Here is a 12,849-nt window from a genome sequence, read left to right as displayed (position 1 = left end):
TTGTACTTTACTGAAAACAAAACACATTTTATGCCTTCTCTTTTACAACTTTAACAAAAATAGTTTTCATTAAAGTGCAAATTATGTTCTGGTCTTTAGAAGACACAGGGGATGTTAGCCCAACTCTTCTTTGTTGTAGTTCCTCTCTTTTTCTTTTTTTGGATTGACTTGAATATTTATTGTGATTTCTGTTTTGTTTTGGGTTTAATTTACTTACTGATAGTTTTTTGTTAGTTTTATATTAGACAAATTATTTGATTTTGTTTCTGCACATCTTTGGTTTAAAAAAGCTCTCTACTTTTGGTAAAATCTTAGACAAGCTACTTTTTGTTATCTTGAAACTGGTTAGGTTCAAAAATGAAACTTTCAGTACAAATAACTTCCCAGGACTAAGTATGTCCTATTTCAAAGCACCTACCTACCCTCCTTCTCCCTATAGAGTGCACTGACCTTTGATGACCTTAAAAATCTTTGCATTATTAAGGTGAAACCTTGCAAAATATATCTTCTACTTAAATGAAGTACAATAAAAGTGTTTTCAGCTCCACAACTTTGCTCAATCCCAATTTATGCTAATTCAAAGATCTGCAAATACATTTTTGAAAAAAAAAATTACAGCTTAAAATTCAACACAAATACCAGAAATTACATTTTTAAATATAAAACCAAAAAAAACAACAACTGAAAACTAAGCTATAATGTTGTATAGTCAAAATTCCAATAGGTCAAGGAGCCTGTCAATACCTATCAAGGAGGTATTTCAACATCATTTCTAAGACTTAGAAATCAGGAGAGGGTTAACACAGTGGCTTGACAATACCTTCCAAGAGTATGCTTTTGGCCCTGGATTCATAACTGAAAGTTTCATTTACCTAACATAACCACCTTCCACAATAACAAAAAGTAACTTGTCTAGAATTTTACTTTATTTTTATATGAAACCTTGGTACTTGTATGATATAGCACCAACCACTTGAGTTGCTCATCCATTGACACACTGTAAAGTGGTTTATTTTCCTAGTTTCTTTCAGCTTAGTAGCAAATAGACAAAAAAAGTGACAAAATGGAAGGGGCATATATAATTTGGGCAATGATAACTTCGAAGACCACACTGCCTTTCCATGACGAAAGTAAAACAGTTCAAAATAGGGATGATACCTTTTTATTGACAGTGAAATATAAAATTATTTAACTGGATATTTCGAACACATATACAGTGTTCATCATCAGCAGTAAAACTAAAAGACATGAATAAAAATAAACAGAATTTATACCTAATAAACTAATTACATATAGTTTATTGCTCTTATTTTTTTCAATGCAACAGCCGAGGCAAATCTCCTTGACCTTTTCGGTTCCGGTTCATTAGATTTAACTGACGTATTACGTGGACAGAGGTCATAGCTCTTAGGTGAAGTGATATTTACTTTATTTGACCTCAGTAAATTATCATAAATTGAGTTCAATCCAAATTCACCTGTATCTCTGTTTATGGAATTATTCTTGAATAGAATTTTTTTAATTTCGATTGTTTCCCTGAAAGTTTGCTTTAAACCTTGGTCCCTAGAAATCAAAGAAACATTTTCAAACAAAATAAAATGAATTGGAAAATTAAAGATATGCTCCGCGAGGGCCGACGTGAAATCTTCAGGTTTGGTATTTTGCTTTAAAGACGATGAAATGGAATTATGATGTTGTAGCAATCTCGTTCTTAAATTCTGGTTAGTACGTCCCACATAAGAGCTTCCACAAGTACATGGAATTTTATAAACCCCACTTTGTTGCTCTACGGAAGTCCGATCCTTTCCAGAATTTAAAAAACTTGCCAAAGTATTACTACCTCTTAAAGCTACCTTTAAACCATTATTTTGTAAAATTCTTTTAAGTTTTTCACTCAAACCTGGAACATATGGTAGAGAACAAAAGATATCTTTCTTTTCTGTTGTTTCCAGAATATTGTCAGAACATTCTAGAAAGGAAAAAATTTCCTTTCTAGGAAAAAATAAACTAAATATCACCTCACCTAAGAGCTATGACCTCTGTCCACGTAATATATCAGATAATTCTAATGAACCGGAACCAAAAAGGTCAAAGAGATTTGCCTCGGCTGTTGCATTGAAAAAAATAAGAGCAATAAACTATATGTAATTAGTTTATTAGGTATAAATTCTGTTTATTTTTATTCATGTCTTTTAGTTTTACTGCTGATGATGAACACTGTATATGTGTTCGAAATATCCAGTTAAATAATTTTATATTTCACTGTCAATAAAAAGGTATCATCCCTATTTGGGCAATATATATTAACACAATAGCAGGGGGGTTAGTTGGCAAAGTATTTGGACAGTGTGAAGTGACAAAACAATTCTTACTTCATAATATGCAGAATAATTATAGAAAGCACATTTTGCAGTAAATTTTTTGTTGTTCATATTATTGATAGCATTTTCAATAAAATACTGAAAATATGAAATCCAATGGAAGAAGGTGTAGAATGGTTAGGTTATGCCATTTTAAGCCTTTTCTTACCCAAAAAATTAGAAATATTTTTGTCATTTTCAAGAGCTCAAAAAGGGCTTAAAATTGAATTTACAATAAAAGCAATTATTATATTTGCAAAGAGCTTAAAAAAGGTATTGAGTTGTATATTCTCTTTATTTGCAAGTCAATAGTATGAACAACAAAATATTTACCCATTTTGCATGCATTATACTTTACAGTAAAACTCTGTTTTAGCTACTTTTGGCTATCTTGGAAAGGAGTTGGGTTATGACAATGAAACTTTCAGGGAAGGGTCTACAGACTAAAGTATGTCACAGAGAAGTATTTTGAAGAAACTATCTCTAATCTTTTTTTCTCTGGAGGGCCCTGACCTTTGAAGACCTTTAAAAATGTTTTGTGTTATAAAGGTGAAACCTTGCAAAATAGATCTTTTGCTTAAATAAATTACAACAAAACTGTTTTCAACTTCACAACATTACTCAATCCCAATTTATGAGATTTCAAAGATTCACAAATAGACCTAAATTCCCTAAATTTTGTACAAAACCCATTGATATGGCTTAAATATCTACTCAAATAACAGGAAATGCATTCTCAAACTAAAACCAAAGAAAAGGAAACTGATAACTAAAAAATTGACTTAAAATGTTGTTTTGTCAAAATTTTCATAGGCAGGCTATATACCTGTCAAGTAGACAGATTTTTAAGACTTAAAAATCAGAAGAGGGTTAACATGGAAGCTTTGTAATACCTTCCAGGAGTATGTTTTTTGACTCTGGATTCATTACTACAAGTTTCATTTTCCTAACCTAACCCCTTTCCAAGACAGTCAAAAGTATCTAAAGTAGAATTTTACCTAGGCAGTAAAATTCTAGTTAATTGACTTCTTTCTGTCTCAGAAAGGGTTTAGGTTAGGAAAATGTAACTTTTAGGGGTGAATCTACAGACTAAAGTATGTTCTGGGAAGGTATTTTGAAGCAAATACCTCCACTCCTTCTCTCTCTAGAGGGCCCTGACCTTTGATGACCTTTAAAAATATGTGTTATAAGAGTAAAACCTTACAAAATAGATTTTCTACTTTATTGAAGTACAAAAAAACTGTTTTCAGCTTCATAACTTTGCTGAATTCCATTTTATAAGGTTTAAAACATATGCAAATACATTTCCTAAATTTAGAAAAAAACATTGATATGGCTCAAAATTCTACTCAAATAACAGGAATTGCATTTTCAGAACTAAAAACAGTAAAATTCTAGTTAATATACTTCCTGCTATCTTGGAAAGGGTTTAGGTTAGGAAAATAAAACTTTCAGGGAATGGTCTACAGGCTAAAGTATGTCCTGGGAAGGTATTTTTAAGTACCCACCTCCACTCCTTCTCCCTCTAGAGGGCCCTGAAATTTGCCTACATGACAGGTCTATACTTGTTGAAATTTTTGACAAAACAAAATTTTACCTTAATTTTCAGTTACTAGTTGCTTTTTCTTTGCTTTTAGGGTAAAATTCTAGTCCATTGACTTCTTGCTATCTTGGAAAGTTGTTGGGCTAGAGAATTGAAACTTTCAGGGATGTGTCTATAGGCTAAAGTATATCCCAGGAAGTTATTTTGAGATCCCTAACTATACCCCTTCCCCCGTCCTCTATATAACGCAGTTTTTTGTGCATTACAGCTTATATTTTGGTCAAATTTGATCCTATATTACTATTAAAAGTGTAAATCCTTGCTTACCTTAGAAAAATTCAACTTTTCACTGTTTTTTAAGCTACTATATTCCATAATTAGTTCACCTGCATTGAAAAACAATTATTACCTTTTATGGTATAGTTCAAAATGGAATGCAGGCATTTAAACGCATCCCCTGTTTGAAACTCTTATCTTTAAAGGGCGTTTGACAGGGGTAATACAGATAAGACTTTGAACTTTTAAGGGGCTTCTCACTCAAAATTATGATTCGTTGCTACAATTGGGTAAGGTTTATGTTATATGTGTGGCAATAAAATTTATTTTGTAAATAATAACGGCATAGAGAAAGTCAATTTCTTTAAGAAGGCCCAATAATGATTCTTAGAAACCTGAAGAGAGGCGAAACAGAAATTTAGTGGGAAAAATAAGCACAAGTCCTAAATACGTGATTGACATAACTGTAACGGATACGCTCTCTTTGGGTGAGTTTTTTTTTTTGGGGGGGGAGGGGTTAATTTGAAAACAAGAGCTAAGAGCTCATATGGCACTTGTGACGAGGCGAGAAGAGCTAAGACCCAAGAGATCATATGGTATGAGCTCTAACAAAATTCTATGAATCAATAGATTGATTTAAAAAGGATAATAAGAGGCTTAATGCCGGTCAAGATTTAAAATAAGAGCTCTGAGTCACAAAGTCCTTCTAAATATCAAAATTTATTAAGATCCGATCACCCACTCGTAAGTTATAAATACCTTATTTTTTCTAATTTTTCCTCTCCCTTTTGCCCCCCAGATGGTCGAATCTGGGAAAACGACTTTATCAAGTCAAATTGTGCAGCTCCCTGACATGCCTACCAATTTTCATCGCCCTAGCACGTCCAGAAGCGCCGAACTCGCCAAATCACTGAACCCTCCCCCCAACTCCCCCAAAGAGAGCGAATCCAGTACGATTCTGTCAATCACGTATCAAGGACATTTGTTTATTCTATCCACCAAGCTTCATCCCGATTCCTCCACTCCAAGTGTTTTTCCAAGATTTCCCCCTCCAACTCCCCCCAATGTCAAAAGATCTGGTCGGAATTTGAAAAAAGAGCTCTGAGACATGAATTCCTTCTAAAAATCAAATTTCATTACGATCCGATCACGTATTCGTAAGATAAAAATACCCCAATTTTCATGTTTTCCAAGAATTCCGGTTTCCCCCTCCAACTCCCCCGAATGTCACAGGATCTGGTCAGAATTTGAAATTAGAACTTTAAAGCACAAGATCCTTCTAAATATCAAATTTCATCAAGATCTGGTCACCCTTTCGTAAGTTACAAATACCTCAATTTTCAAAATCCCCCCCCCCCAATTCCACCAAAGAGAGCAGATCCGGTCCAGTTATGTCAGTCACGTATCTTAGACAGGTTTCTATTCTTCCCATCCAGTTTCATCCTGATCTCACCGCTTTAAGTATTTTCTAAGATTTCCGGTCCCCTCAACTGCCCCCCCCCCAATTACGCTTGATCCGGTTGAGATTTAAAATAAGATATCTGAGTTACGAGGTCCTTCTAAATATGAAGTTTCATAAACATCCGATCACTCCTTCGTAAGTTAAAAATACGTCATTTTTTCTTATTTTTCAGAATTACCCCCCCCCCCCAAATTGAGCGGATCCGTTCCATTTATGCAAATCACGTATGCAAGACTTCTGCTTATTTTTCCAACCAAATTTCATCCCAATCCCTCCAATCTAAGCGTTTTCCATCATTTTAGGTTTCCCCACCCCAAACTTCCCACAATGTCACCAGATCCGGTCAGGATTTAAAATAAGAGCTTTGAGACACGATATCCTTCTAAATATCAAATTTCATGGAGATCCAATCACCCGTTCTTGAGTTAAAAATACCTCATTTTTTCTAATTTTTCAGAATTAACCCCCCCCCCCCAACTACCCCAGAGAGAGCGGATCCGTTCTGGTTATAAAATAAGAGCTCTAAGACACGATATCCTTCTAAACATCAAATTTCATTGAGATCCGATCACCCGTTCGTAAGTTGAAAATACCTCATTTTTTCTAATTTTTAAGAATGACTCCCCCCCCAACTACCCCAAAGAGAGCGAATCAGTTCCAACTATGTCAATCATGTATCTGGGACTTGCACTTATTTTTCCCATCAAGTTTCATCCCGATCCACTCTAAGTGTTTTCCAAGATTTTAGGTTTCCCCCCTCCAACTCCCCCCAATGTCATCCGATCCGGTCGGGATTTAAAATAAGAGCTCTGAGACACAATATCATTCCAAACATCAAATTTCATTAAGATCCAATCACCCGCTCATAAGTTAAAAATACTTCATTTTTTCTATTTTTTCCGAATTAACCAGCCCCCCACTCCCCCCAGATGTTGAAATCGGGAAAACTACTATTTCTAATTTAATCTGGTCCGGTCCCTGATACGCTTGCCAAATGTCATCGTCCTAGCTTACCTGGAAGTACCTAAAGTAGCAAAACCAGGACTTTAGGTTTCCCCCCTCCAATTCCTCCCAATGTCATCAGATCCGGTGAGGATTTAAAATAAGAGCTCTGAGTCACAATATCATTCCAAATATCAAATTTCATTAAGATCCAATCACCCACTCATAAGTTAAAAATACTTCACTTTTTCTGTTTTTTGCGAATTAACCGGCCCCCTACTCCCCCCCCCAGATGGTCAAATCGGGAAAACGACTATTTCTAATTTAATCTGGTCCGGTACCTGATACACTTGCCAAATTTCATCGTCCTAGCTTACCTGGAAGTGCCTAAAGTAGCAAAACCGGGACCGACAGACAGACCGACAGAATTGGCGATTGCTATATGTCACTTGGTTAATACCAAGTGCCATAAAAATTAGAAGGATGTATTTGTAACTTACGAATGGGTGATCAGATCTTAATGAAGTTTGATGTTTAGAAGGATATTGTGCTTCAGAGCTCTTATTTTAAATCCCAACCAGACCCAGTGACATTGAGGGGAGTTGGATGGGGAAACCAGAAATCTTGGAAGAAGTGAAAATTGAGGTATCTTTATCTTCGAAATGGGTGGTCGGATCTTAATGAAACTTGATATATAGACAGATCATATGTCTGAAATGCTTAATATAGATGCTTATACAGAAATTACTCTGTGTATGAAAGGGGTTTTTCCTCCTCAACACCCCGCTTTTTACGCTAAAGTTTGACACTTTCTGTTAACTTTACTTTTTAAAACAGTAAAAAACTTTAGCGTAAAGAGCGGGGTGTTGAGGAGGAAAAGGCCCTTTCATATACGGAGTAAGTTCTGTTCATTTTAAGTTTTAATGTTGCTCCTTACTTTCAGTTAAAAACACTTGTTTTTTTTAATTTAATTTATACCATAGTCTTATAAATATATATTTAAAATTATCAAAATAAACCAAAAATAAGCCCTAAATAAACATTAATTACAACACAACTATCCAGAAAAGAAGTTTTACAAAAGAAAGTAAAGGACCATATTAAACTTAAGACAAGCTTCAACACATTCCTATAATATTTAAAGCTCAAAGTTTTGTGAGAAACCAGGAAAGGAAAATATATAATTAATGAAAAAATCAAATAGTTGAGAAAATGAGAATTTTGTCAGCCAGTAGCAAAATATGAAGACGAAAATCAAGCAAATATTTCGACAAGGACCTCTGAATAATGGAAGTGTTTTCAAACAAAATGAAGTGGTGAGGGTTATTGTGCACGTGTTGGGCCAAGGCAGAATCAAAATTCTTGAGCCTTTGGTGCAAACTATGACTTCGTTGATTTAATATTTGTGTTTCAACAATCCCTTCTCCCAATTGTTGGCGTTTTACCAATATAGAAGATTTAGAAATGTTACACACCCCTTAAATTTTGAAAACTGGTATTTTTCACATTTCTAAATCTCTTTCATAGGGTGGTATCCAGGAAATTTCCAAGGGGGAAGGGGTATTAATGATTTTTTTGAGGAATCTTTATAAAAAAAAACTATGAAACGCATGAAAGACTTGTTTATATTCGTTTCGCTACGTTTTTACGAGTCGGAGAAAGGTTTCGGACGGGGGGTATATACCCTTTAGCCCTTCTGGGTACGGCTTGTTTTTTCCTAGCCTATTTGAATTTAACGAGAAAAGATTGTATTAATTTTCTCACAACCGCTCACATATTTACATTCTCATTAAAACAAACAGTCTTCTCAATATTTGAACTCCACAATAATTACTCTTTTAAATACCGGATGACACATGGAAAGGTAATTACAAGTGACATAACAATTCCCCCGGAAACCGGAACAGCTTTCCGGGATCTGAAAGGAGCTTTTGATGAAGTTATAAGGTAATTTAGCATTCTTATTTTTAATATATTTTTGGAAAATTTATAATGACGTAAATATCGTTAAAGACTGCTTACAAATCCATAAGTTGTTCATAAGTCTTCTTTGTGTTTGTTGAGTTGAGAGATCCCATCTAAGACAGTGTCACATAACACAATTTAGGAGGTGTAAAATGCGTTTTGAAAATATAGTGAAAAATCTAGAGGGGGATTATGGGGCGGTTCCAAGAATATGCGGGGCAAGTTTAAACTGCTGGGAAGAATAAATCATTATTCAAAATTTCATTTATTCAAAAGTTTCATTTATCCAAACAACACTTGCAATATAAATAGTTGATTTATCGAAATATAATCCTTGACGAGCCTCCCGTCTTGATTTTTCATTTCATCAAAATATCCTTCTCTTTTATTTCTGCTATCAACTTGAATCAACTTCTTTCAATGGTAAATCAATTAACTGTTTAAAACCTCAAACATGTCACTCCTCTGTTACTCACATAAACTTCCTCAAATTTATCATCCAAATATGCGGGGCAAGTTTAAACTGCTGGGAAGAATAAATCATTATTCAAAGTTTCATTTATTCAAAAAAAAAAATGTATTGTTTCCACTTTTTGTTGAAATTATACCCGTTTTCTCTCTCTAGTATTTATAAAATTATGCTATATTTCAATGTCTGGACTCCAATTATATTTTAGCCTGATGAAGGGTTATAAAGCTCCGATATGAAATTCATGAAATAATGCATTCTCAATCTGCCGGAATTTTTTTTTTTTGAAATAATACTCTGCAAGATATCCTTCCATATGTTCTTCTCTTCTACCATAAGTGGGGATGTTATCTCTCACTTCCCTCCATGTCCGTTCTATATTTTGGGTATGGGCTCCTGTTGTAGGGTCAACAAAATTTATGGCTTTCAGCATTTGCGTGTCAATCACAGCCTAAATTGTGTTATTTGACACTGTCTTAGATGGGATCTCTCAACTCAACAAACACAAAGAAGACTTATGAACAATTTACAGATTTGTAAGCAGTCTTTAACAATATTTCCGTCATTATAAATTTTCCACAAATATATTAAAAATAAGAATGCTAAATTAACTTATAACTTCATCAAAAGTTCCTTTCAGATCCCGGAAAGCTGTTCCAGCTCTGGATTTGTAAGCAGTCTTTAACAATATTTCCGTCATTATAAATATTCCACAAATACATTAAAAATAAGAATGCTAAATTACCTTATAACTTCATCAAAAGCTCCTTTCAGATCCCGGAAAGCTGTTCTGGCTTCCGGGGGAATTGTTATGTCACTTGTAATTACCTTTCCATGTGTCATCCGGTATTTAAAAGAGTAATTAATGTGGAGTTCAAATATTGAGAAGACTGTTTGTTTTAATGAGAATGTAGATATGTGGGCGGTTGTGAGAAAATTAATACAATCTTTTCTTGTTAAATTCAAATAGGCTAGGAAAAAACAAGCCGTATCCAGGAGAGCTAAAGGGTATGTACCCCCCCCCCGTCCAAAACCTTTCTCCGACTCGTAAAAACGTAGCGAAACGAATATAAACAAGTCTTTCATGCGTTTCATAGTTGTTGTTTTATAAAGATTCCTCAAAAAAATCATTAATACCCCTTCCCCCTTGGAAACTTCCTGGATACCACCATATGAAAGAGATTTAGAAATGTGAAAAATACCAGTTTTCAAAATTTAAGGGGTGTGTAACATTTCTAAATCTTCTATATTGGTAAAACGCCAATAATTGGGAGAAGGGATTGTTGAAACACAAATATTCAATCAACAAAGTCATAGTTTGCACCAAAGGCCCAAGAATTTTGATTCTGCCTTGGCCCAACACGTGCACAATAACCCTCACCACTTCATTTTGTTTGAAAACACTTCCATTATTCAGAGGTCCTTGTCGAAATATTTGCTTGATTTTCGTCTTCATATTTTGCTACTGGCTGACAAAATTCTCATTTTCTCAACTATTTGATTTTTTTCATTAATTATATATTTTCCTTTCCTGGTTTCTCACAAAACATTGAGCTTTAAATATTATAGGAATGTGTTGAAGCTTGTCTTAAGTTTAATATGGTCCTTTACTTTCTTTTGTAAAACTTCTTTTCTGGATAGTTGTGTTGTAATTAATGTTTATTTAGGGCTTATTTTTGGTTTATTTTGATAATTTTAAATATATATTTATAAAACTATGGTATAAATTAAATAAAAAAACACAAGTGTTTTTAACTGAAAGTAGGGAGCAACATTAAAACTTAAAATGAACAGAAATTACTCCATATATGAAAGGGCCTTTTCCTCCTCAGCACCCTGCTGTTTCTGCTAAAGTTTTTTACTGTTTTAAAAAGTAAAGTTAACAGAAAGTGTCAAACTTTAGCGTAAAAAGTGGGGCGTTGAGGAGGAAAAACCCCTTTCATATACAGAGTAATTTCTGTATAAGCATCTATATTAAGCATCTCAGACATATGATCTTTGAATATATCAAGTTTCATTAAGATCCAACCACCCATTTTGAAGATAAAGATACCTCAACTTTCATGTCTTCCAAGATTTCTGGTTTCCCCATCCAACTCCCCTCAATGTCACTGGATCTGGTTGGGATTTAAAAAAAGAGCTCTGAAGCACAAGATCCTTCTAAATATCAAACTTCATTAAGATCTGATCACCCATTTGTAAGTTACAAATACATCTTTCTAATTTTTTTCAAATTAACCCCCCCCCCAAAAAAAAAAAAAAACACCCAAAGAGAGCATATCCATTACAGTTATGTCAATCACGTATTTAGGACTTGTGCATATTTTTCCCACTAAATTTCTGTTTCACCTCTCTTCAGGTTTCTAAGAATCATTATTGGGCCTTCTTGAAGAAATTGACTTTCTCAATGATGTTATGATTTACAAAATAAATTTTATTGACACACATATAACATAAACCTTACCCAATTGTAGCAACAAATCATAATTTTGAGTGAGAAGCCCCTTAATAGTTCAAAGTCTTATCTGTATTACCCCTGTCAAAAGCCCTTTAAAGATTAGAGTTTCAAACAGGGGATGCGTTTAAATGCCTGCATTCCATTTTGAACTATACCATAAAAGGTAATAATTGTTTTTCAATGCAGGTGAACTAATTATAGAATATAGTAGCTTAAAAAACAGTAAAAAGTTGATTTTTTCTAAGGTAAGCAAGGATTTACACTTTTAATAGTAATATAGGATCAAATTTGACCAAAATATAAGCTGTAATGCACCAAAAACTGCATTATATAGAGGAGGGGGAAGGGGTATAGTTAGGGATCTCAAAATAACTTCCTGGGATATGCTTTAGCCTGTAGACACATCCCTGAAAGTTTCAATTCTCTAGCCCAACAACTTTCCAAGATAGCAAGAAGTCAATGGACTAGAATTTTACCGGCAGGGCAAACATGAAGTACCTTATATTTTTATCATCCTTAGGTATATGGGCCTATTTCAATAGGAAAGACCTAACTTAACTTCTTGAGTGTTCAGCACTAGGCTATATCATACAAGTACCACAACCTCTTTTAGGCCTATGAAAAGAATTCTTTAAATTAATCAATATGAAAAAGGGGTCTAAAAGTTCATTGCTTTACAATAACCAACCACTTGTAATGGAGAAATATGTAGGATAGACCATATATAATTTGTCCTTCAGAAGAGCCATAGCTCTAGAATGAGGCAAATCTCTTTCTATTGCCCTTGTCTTGGTTCTAAGTCATAGCCTATACATTGTAACTCTTAGCATCTTATAATGTAGGGATTTTCATCACAGGTCTAGGCTAATCTATCCCACAATTTTTGATAGCCTAGGCTGTAACCTTAATAATGGGCAACTTACTGATCTTAGCCTACGCTATATTTTTATTTTCACACTCCTTGAAAATATAGCATAAAATTAAGTTGATTATTGAAGATTTGTATGACCAAGGCCAGTGTTGCAAAATCGGACGGAGAGGATTATGCTTCCTTAAGCCCAAAATTATGCTTTTTTGGACAGATTTATGCTACACTTCTATATTTTCCCAGGTTTCACGAAAAAGTTGATCAGTTAGGACTGTCGAATTCTATCTTATCTTAATAAAGGTTCTGAATAGAATATAATCTGATAATAATAGCCTAATAATTTGTTTTTAACCCGCTAAGGGAAGAAAACCGGGGTATAAACAAAGGAGGCAAAGAAAAAGGTAAAATAGCATAGAAAATAAGTAAAAAGGCTTTTTTATGTCCAGGGGAAGGATCTTGGTTCACACTTTGGTTCATGTTTTTCGTCTTTTTTCGCAAGTCGTCTT

At 34.1% G+C, this 12,849-nt stretch overlaps 1 protein-coding gene across 2 annotated transcripts in view; it reads right to left on the bottom strand.

The window, feature by feature from the left end:
* LOC136025887 (zinc finger protein 543-like) overlaps nt 1-12,526 on the bottom strand; it is a 55,279-nt gene extending 42,753 nt beyond the window's left edge. Inside the window, exons 1-2 of one of the 2 annotated variants that reach the window (XM_065701935.1) lie at nt 12,399-12,473; nt 451-585 (exon numbers count right to left, since the gene is read on the bottom strand). The gene's annotated coding sequence lies outside the window, so the exon portion shown is untranslated. Of the gene's footprint in view, nt 1-450; nt 586-12,398 lie in introns of both variants that reach the window. The other variant, XM_065701934.1, reaches the window with a different exon arrangement.
* Nucleotides 12,527-12,849: the final 323 nt, after the last annotated feature.

The sequence above is a fragment of the Artemia franciscana genome, chromosome 4 (genome assembly GCF_032884065.1).
Source record: "Artemia franciscana chromosome 4, ASM3288406v1, whole genome shotgun sequence".
Taxonomy (NCBI): Eukaryota; Metazoa; Arthropoda; class Branchiopoda; order Anostraca; family Artemiidae; genus Artemia; species Artemia franciscana.
The sequence above is the reverse complement of the archived record's forward strand: the minus strand, read 5'-3'. Positions and strand labels throughout refer to the sequence as shown.